Source organism: Tupaia chinensis, unplaced genomic scaffold, assembly GCF_000334495.1.
Source record: "Tupaia chinensis unplaced genomic scaffold, TupChi_1.0 Scaffold145093_1, whole genome shotgun sequence".
Taxonomy (NCBI): Eukaryota; Metazoa; Chordata; class Mammalia; order Scandentia; family Tupaiidae; genus Tupaia; species Tupaia belangeri.
In genome coordinates, this window is record NW_006204954.1 from 621,158 (window position 1) to 629,143 (window position 7,986).

Sequence of the window (7,986 nt, forward strand, 5' to 3'; positions counted from 1 at the left end):
CACCGCGGAAGACACAGGCAGCCCCGTCGCCGGGCTGTTGCTCAGTTACGGAGGGACAAACAGGGCCGTTCCGTTTCCTCTGGGGAGACTGCAGGGCGATGTTTGTTTTTGGTTCGAAAGTTGCTTCTACGACTTTTTGTCTACAGAATGCAGGGTTCCCCTCTCATGATAAGAAACTCTGTGCGTGTGTTTGCTGGAGGGGCGAGATAGACACTCCCCGAGCAACCACTAAAAACACTCCCGCCAGTCACCCTCCGAGCACCTCCGCTCGCCCCCGCCTCCAAGTGCGGAACTGCAGCTCCGCCCAGCTGGGGTCGCGCACCACAAAAACCTTTTCCGGCTAAGGGTTTAGGGAAATGCATGCGGCTGTTTTAAAACGGGGCTTTATGTGGTCACCCGGACCTGTTTTTCTCTTTGTGCCTCCGAGCGATGAGATCTGGAGGAATGTGGGTCCCTTCTTTACCTGCGCCCTCCCCAGTTTGGCAAATGTGGGATTGTGTGAGTGACTAGATGGCTGGAAAAAACAAACTTGATAATTGAGGTAGGATTAGGAGAGATTGTTTAGTTGAAGAAAAGAGAGCATAGCGACACTAATACTTTTAATTATACAAAGATCCAGAGGGTGGCCAGCTGTTTCCATTTTATGTGGGAAATACAGTGGAGACTGGTGGAGACTCGGATTCTTGGGCCCCACCCTCGGAATTTTCGATTCCTTTGGTCTGGGCTTGGGCTTGGAATTTGCATTTCTAAAAAACTGCCAGGTGGTGCCCACACTGCAGTTTTGCAGGGGGCGTTGGAGTCATTCAGAGAGGAGATGGCACTAGGTTAAGTCAGACTGGGGGACTACTTTCAAAGGGGTAGCAAGACAATTCTTTCCCTGTAGCTTTTAGATTCTCACCTGGTTGGGATGCAATGAGTGGGGTTATCATTCCTTAAAAAGCAGGTGACCTTAACAGTAAGAGTGACTCAAAGGTGAAAAGGCACAACTTGAAGCACAGCATCACTTCAGTGTGTATTTACCCAGAGGGGGACATGTTGAAGGGGATTTTCCTATTTCAAAAGATGCTGAGTTGGATGACATCTAAAGTTTATTTCAGGTCAAGCCTGAAGCCCAGTGGTTAAGGGAGCCAGTTCCCACATGCCTAACATTGAGCTTCAAATCCCACCTAGCCCTTGCGGCAAAACACATACCAGGTGTGTGTGTGTGTGTGTGTGTGTGCAGGCACGTATGTGCTCAAAATCTTGACAGGAGAAATGGAGGAGAAGGGATATGGCATGACCACACCCCATTGTGAGCAATGCTTTCTCCGTCTCTCTCTCTGTCCCTGGTGAGTGCATGTGCCCTCTGATTAATTTCTTCTTCTTTTTTTGAATCTGCTAATGGTAGGAAGTGAAGTTTAAAGCACAAACGGGAGGTCTGGAGGACAGTGGTTCTAAGTGCGTGTTTTGGCTCATCAGCTCTTCGAAGGGTCTGAGGTGACATCAAGGCTCTGCCATGGCTAAGGTTTCCGTGGCCAACATAACGCTAAGAGAAGACTGTAAAGTGAAATGCTTCTGATATTTTGCAAGTGCTGAAATTAATCGTGGGCCTTTCTGTCTGCACTCATTGGGTAACAATTCAGGTCACTCCACCTCAGCATCTCAGAAAAGGAATGTGTCTGCACAATGTGGGCTTTGATTTTGGAGAAATTCACTCAAATATGAGCAGTGTACTGGCTTCCTTGCCACCTGACCATGCTCCCGAGAATATTAAAAACAAAAACGAGGCTGGCTCCATGGTCTGGTGGTTAAAGGAGCTGGATCCCACATGTCTGACAGTGCAGTTCCAGTCTCAGACCCAGAGGCTGAGGGGAGAGGGGAGGTGGCGTGGTGGTTAAGGGTGCTGGACCCCCACATGGCCAACTGCAGTTCAAGTCCCAGGCCAGGTGGCTTGCTTTCTCACCTTCCCTTTCTCTCTCTCTCACTCTATCCTTCTCTGGTCAAATTTAAATAAATAAATAAAGTTAAATTAAAAAACAAATTATCATGCCAGGTGCCTGTCCGTATATGCCCAAAATCCTGACAGGAGGAAGAAATGGAGGGAAAGGGGTTGTGGAGTGCCCGTGCCCCTTTACTGGGTGCTCTATCTTTGCCTCTGGCAAGCACACATGTCCTCTGGCCAATAAAAACAAAAACAAAAACAAAACTGAGCCAGCTAGTAAAAAATTCTTATATTAAGACAGGAAACTTGGTTCTTTAATGTAAACCAGAAGATGGCATTGAAAAAGGATGAGACATGCTAAACTGGTTTTTTTAGGTGTTTTTTTTTTTTTTCTTTTTTGCCATCGAGTATGTGCACTAACCAGAGAGCCAGAAGGACAGTGAAAAGGAAAGTGAGAAATCACCCCCAGGGGGATGACCACACCACAGTCCCTTCTCCTTTCTTCTCCTCCTGGGATTTTGGGCACACACACATGCACGCCTGCCATGAGTTTCAAGCTGCCAGGTCTAGGACGCAAAACGCGGTCAACCATGTCGGAGTCCAGCACCTTAACTACCATGCCACCTGCTGGCCCTACTAAAACAATTCTAAAAGCAATATTGCTTTTAAGAATTGGTTGTCTCTCAAACTGCATGCATGTGCATACATGCCCAAAATCCTGAGAGGAGGATGGAAGAGAAGGGATTGCAATGTGGCCATTCCCCTAGGCAGCGACAGAGAGACAGAAAGCAAGAAATTACCCTCAGCAGGGATGGCCACGCCACAATCCCTTCTCCATTCTCCTCTTGGAACTTTTGGGCATGCATGCACATGCCCCCAGCGTGGATTGTAAACCGCTGGGTCAGGGACACAAGCCACAGTCGACAATATGGGAGTCCATTAGGACGTTTGCTGGTCCCTCAGCCCACCATGACATTCCGTTCACCTTTGACAGGATTGGGTGATTTTTTAATATCACATTTTAACTTATATACCCCAAGTAGTGACCAATATCTCCTTTCAAAACATCACCGGACACAAGAACATGAGGAAATCACAAGAAAGAAGCTGAGACGGAACAGGAACTGTTCTTTATTGCAAAGGAGATTTCTATATCTAAAAAGGAAAGTATTGCAGTCCAACATCGGATTTTAAAGAAAGAAAAAATCAGAGTGAAACAATCAATGTTTTGGTTCTCAAAAACAAAAGTGGGAGTAGTTGTGTCAGGAGAGAGAAAACGGAATTACACGGCTTCTCGGCATCATTTTGTGGACAGGGAAACTGAGGCCCAGAGCATTTGCAGTGTCCACAGGTAGAAAAGCATGGCGCCTCCCTCCACTGTGTCTCAGCCCTCCTGGGAGTCTCTGCTCACTACTACTGTACCTGTAATAATATATATGGTTCATTTTTTTACTTTCCTAAAATCTACAATTTTGGACAACTTTCACATATTTTGTAAAGCTTAAATCAGTAAGCCTTCCAGCAAGCTTGCCTTGTTCTTCTTTGCTTTTAAGTCCTAAGCAAATCAAAGTTTGGAAAGACTGTCTAAAGTTTAATTTTTGTAAATGAAATAAAATCACACACAATTCCATTGTTATATTTCCCCTTTCACAGTTTAAGGAAGGTAGCGCTCAAGGGACTCTGAGAAGATAATCCCCAGGGTGCCCTGTCAAGGAGTGGGAGAGAAAGGAGCATTGAGTGCTAGGAGCCCCCTGCACCCTGCATCATATCCTCAAATGCATTTAGCACCTGGCATATGTTACATGGGATTACTGGCTTTTTGTTTGTCACTGCCCTTTAAAATGTGAGCTTCTTGACCACTGGGACTTGGTCTAATTCTTCACTGTGTCTCTAGGGCTTGAAGCAGTGCCTGGCGTGGATATAGTAGCTGCTCAATTGTTTTGTTGCAATCATACATTTAGTAAATAGCTACATGCACCTGTCACTGTATTTGATATAGCTGTTATTTTCAATCCTGTAATAACCCTGTGAAGAAGATGAAGTATCCTTATTTAACAGGGGAGAAATTGACGCTCAGTCTCATAGGTAGTAAACGGCAGAGCTGTTTCCCTGAGTCCACACATTTTCCTCAGCACAAAAACCCATCTTGTTCCTTAAACTGATACGCTGAACCACAATTTCAACATGTTCACCCTCTACTAAACCCTTGTTCCCTTTTCCTAGGTGAACCCTAACGAACCTACTACAGTGCCCCAAGTTACCGTCATCTGTGGCCATCACAAAGAACTAGGACGCTGGGGACGCTTGTTTCCAGACACTCGTTCTGATTATAGTGTGACTGACAAGGCTTTGTAGCTCCCGTTGGTCACACGTATACTAGCGAGATGAGATCTAAAGGATACTTGGCCAGGAGCTCTCCCACCTGTCTGTACAGCTGTTCCAATCCACCTTTCACGTTGTTCATGCGGGCCAGTTCCTTGGTGTAGCAGCACTGCCCTGCTCAGCAGAAGCTGGATCTCACACGGCAACTGTGGTTTGGACTCCCAGTCTGGTCAGCCAGAAACAAGGTAGGGAAGCGCCCAAGGTCCAGCCGGACTGGACAACTGGAGGAAGGGGACTGTGGAATGCCCTGGCCCTAGGGTGGCCCTGTGGAAGGTGCTTCTCTCTCACTCATGTGTGCCCACATGAATAAAGGGGGGGTGGGGGCAGAAAAGAAACAAATTACTCAAAACAAATTAGTCGGCGCTCCGTTGACTACAACCTCAAGCACGCTTTACCTCAATCGCAGGCTGATCTCTGACTGGCAATAGCTCTTTGTCCTATCTTTTATTTTCCCTGCCTGACTCTTACTCCCTGTTAGAAGACTCCGTCTTAACTGGTTGTTAAGGGACAAACTTCTAGATGACTTAGGAGAGCTAGGATTTTGAAAAAAGCTTCACTATTTATCAGGGAATTAAAATGAAAATACCCATCATGTTGACAAATTGAAATGTTTAACAAGGGTGGGGAATGGGGAATGTTTGTGATGGTGTTGGGGGACCATAATTTGAACAACCATTTCAAGGAATGAGTGGCCACTAGCCCAGCAGGTGGTATGTTGGTTAAGGCGGTGGACACTCCCACATGGTTGACCGCAGTTTGAGTCCCAGACCTGGTGGCTTGTTTTCTCACTTTCCTTCTCTCTCTCTCTGTCTCTCTCTGGTGAAATTAAATGAATGAGTAAATAAAATTAAATAAATAATAATTTTTTTAAAAAAGACAAAGATGTGCATTTCCTAGAATCCAGCAGTTCTCCATCTACAAAGATCCTCCAAAGAAACTTTCACATATCCAGAATATGTGAAATGATGTTTATTCCAGGGAAAGACCAGAAACAACCTAAATGTCTCTCATAATCAAACAGATAAGTACCTTGTAATACACAAAAATAAGATAATGATAAATGCAACATGATACCATTCCTAGACAATTATAAACACACAAAATAATATGTAATACACGTGCAATACGCATGTGTAAAAGTACAAAATAGAAGTAAAAAGAAGACAGAAAGACTATACCTTTTCAGAATAGCAATAACCTCTGAGAAATTAGAGAAGAGAATGGAAACTGAGAAGGTAGACAAGAACTATCAAATATATCTATGACATTTAATTTCCCTTTTATTTATTTATTTATTTATTTATTGGAGAGGTTTTTGCTATAGGGTGCGTGCGCTCGCCAGACAGAGAGAGACATAGAGACAGAAAGCGAGAGATCACCCCCCCAGGGGGGATGGTCACGCTGTAATCCCTTCTCCATTCTCCTCTCAGGATCTTGGGCACGCACGCACACGCACCCGGCGTGAGTTTTAAGCCACCGGGTCGGGGACGTGAATCGCGGTCGACTACGTGGGAGTCCAGCAACATAGCCATTACGCTAACTGCTGGTTCCCTAATTTCCCTTTTAAAAACTGAAGCAAACATTGCATTTGTTTTATCCCGGTGGGCTGTATATAACTATTTGGTATTTTATCCTTTCTCTCCTCTCTCTCTCTGATTGAAAAATGTTTCAAAACATTTTATAAAATAGGAACAAGCATTATTCACAATAGAATAATATCCTACTTTGTTGGTTTGCTAGTTTTTGAATCTTAGATTGGTTTAGTTTCCTCTATTGAGGCAAATATTTAGACCGCATTGAGATAAACAATGTTGATGGCGGCAATGCCAATATGCATACACATCTGACTTTCTAGGAAGCTGCTATTATCTGTTGAAGGAATCAGACTTCGACCCTAAAACTCAGCTGCTCCTCCTTTGGGGAGCTTGGACCAAGTCCTGGTATCCAATGTCCATTTTGGGATCGTCAGTGATTCCTGGTCCTCCTGTTAATACAAATGCTTTCAATCACTGACCTCAGAACCCCGGTCATGTTGTATCCCTGCAGCGTTGTTCCTTAGCAGCCAGCCAGGCACTAGGACTTAGCGATGTTTGTCAGTAAACTCCCCTTGGTGAATATCTGTTTTCTTCTTAGTTTCCATCGCTATCACCACCACCTTGGCTCAAGCTCTCACTACCTTACACCAGGCTCTTCTTCTTTTTTTTTTTTTTTTTGGGAGAGGTTTTGCTCATGAGAGCGTGCGCTTGCCAGGCAGAGAGAGAAAGAAAGACAGAAAGCGAGAAATCACCCCCAGCGGGGATGGTCACACCACCATCCCTTCTCCTCCATTCTCCTCTCGGGATCTTGGGCACGCACACACACGTGCCCAGCGTGAGTTTTAAGCCACCGGGTCCAGGACTGGAACCGCGGTCGACGACGTGGGAGTCCAGCGACATAGCCATTAGGCTAACTGCTGGTCCCACACCAGGCTCTTCTAATCGTTTTTCCTTCATTGGTTTACTTCTCCTTCCAGTTTGGTTTGCTGACTTCCTTCTCCCAATTTCTACATCAAATATATTTTTTATTGGCACTCATCTTTGAGCCTTTAGCAAATGCTCTTGTGTCCTTGGCTTGGGGGGGGGGGGGGGGGGGGCGACCTAGAGTGCCCAGACTTTGCTTTAATTTCCACAATAAGAGACCAAAAAAGTAACCTCAAAGATTTCAAGACAGCAATATGGGAAATCATAATTATTGAGAGCCTGCCGACCTACCATGGGTAGACATCAACAAAAAGTATCTACCCACTGTCTATAAAGATTAGCATTGATCTGGGGCTGGCAGGTGGCATGGTGGCTAAGGGTGCTGGACTCCCATATGGCCGACCATGGTTCAAGTCCTGGACCTGGTGCTTTGTTCCTCTCTGGTTAAATTAAAATAAATAAAGTTAAATAAAATAATTCTTTTAAAAAAAGTTTAGTATTGATCCTACAGTTTCTAAACCAAGACAGTAAAACCAGCTGGCTCGAGAAGGCTTCTTTCCATTTTCTTAAGATGTTATAGTCTAAAGCTACAGTTTAAACTCAGAGTTTTCATTTTACAATGTCACATGTTCTCCATTTTTTGTGAGAATTTAATATGAACAAGCACATATGCAGAGCGAGGGTGGTTTCAAAGTCTAAGACAGGAACCTCCTGCTGACCAGCCTCAAGGCCAGTGGGGGCAGGGAGGCTGAATAGTCACCAAAAAAATTCCCCTTAATGTTCTGTCATTTTAAACCCCTAACTTTTGTTTTGTTGGATTTCACAAAACCTCAACCCTTTTTTCTACTCAAAGTACTACATGCTATCTAGCAGTGTTTATTTAAAGTATTTTAAAATAAATTCAAACTGTTTTTACTTTGAGAGTGAGTTCTACAATCACTTGAGAAAATTCAAGACATTCTGGAAGGTAAAATTAAACACAGAGCAGGTAGGAATTTATCTTTTTTCCCTCTCTGTCTTTCAAAACTCTAGATTTTTTGCCATAGGGCGTGTGTGCTTGCTGGAGAGACAAGGAGACAGAAAGTGAGAAATCACCCCCCGGGGGGAGATGGCCACATCGCAATCCTTTCTCCTTTGTTCTCCTGAGAGAACACATGCACACACACCCAGGACGAGTTTCATACCTTCGGGTCCAGGATTCGAAACAGTGTTGGCCATGTCGGA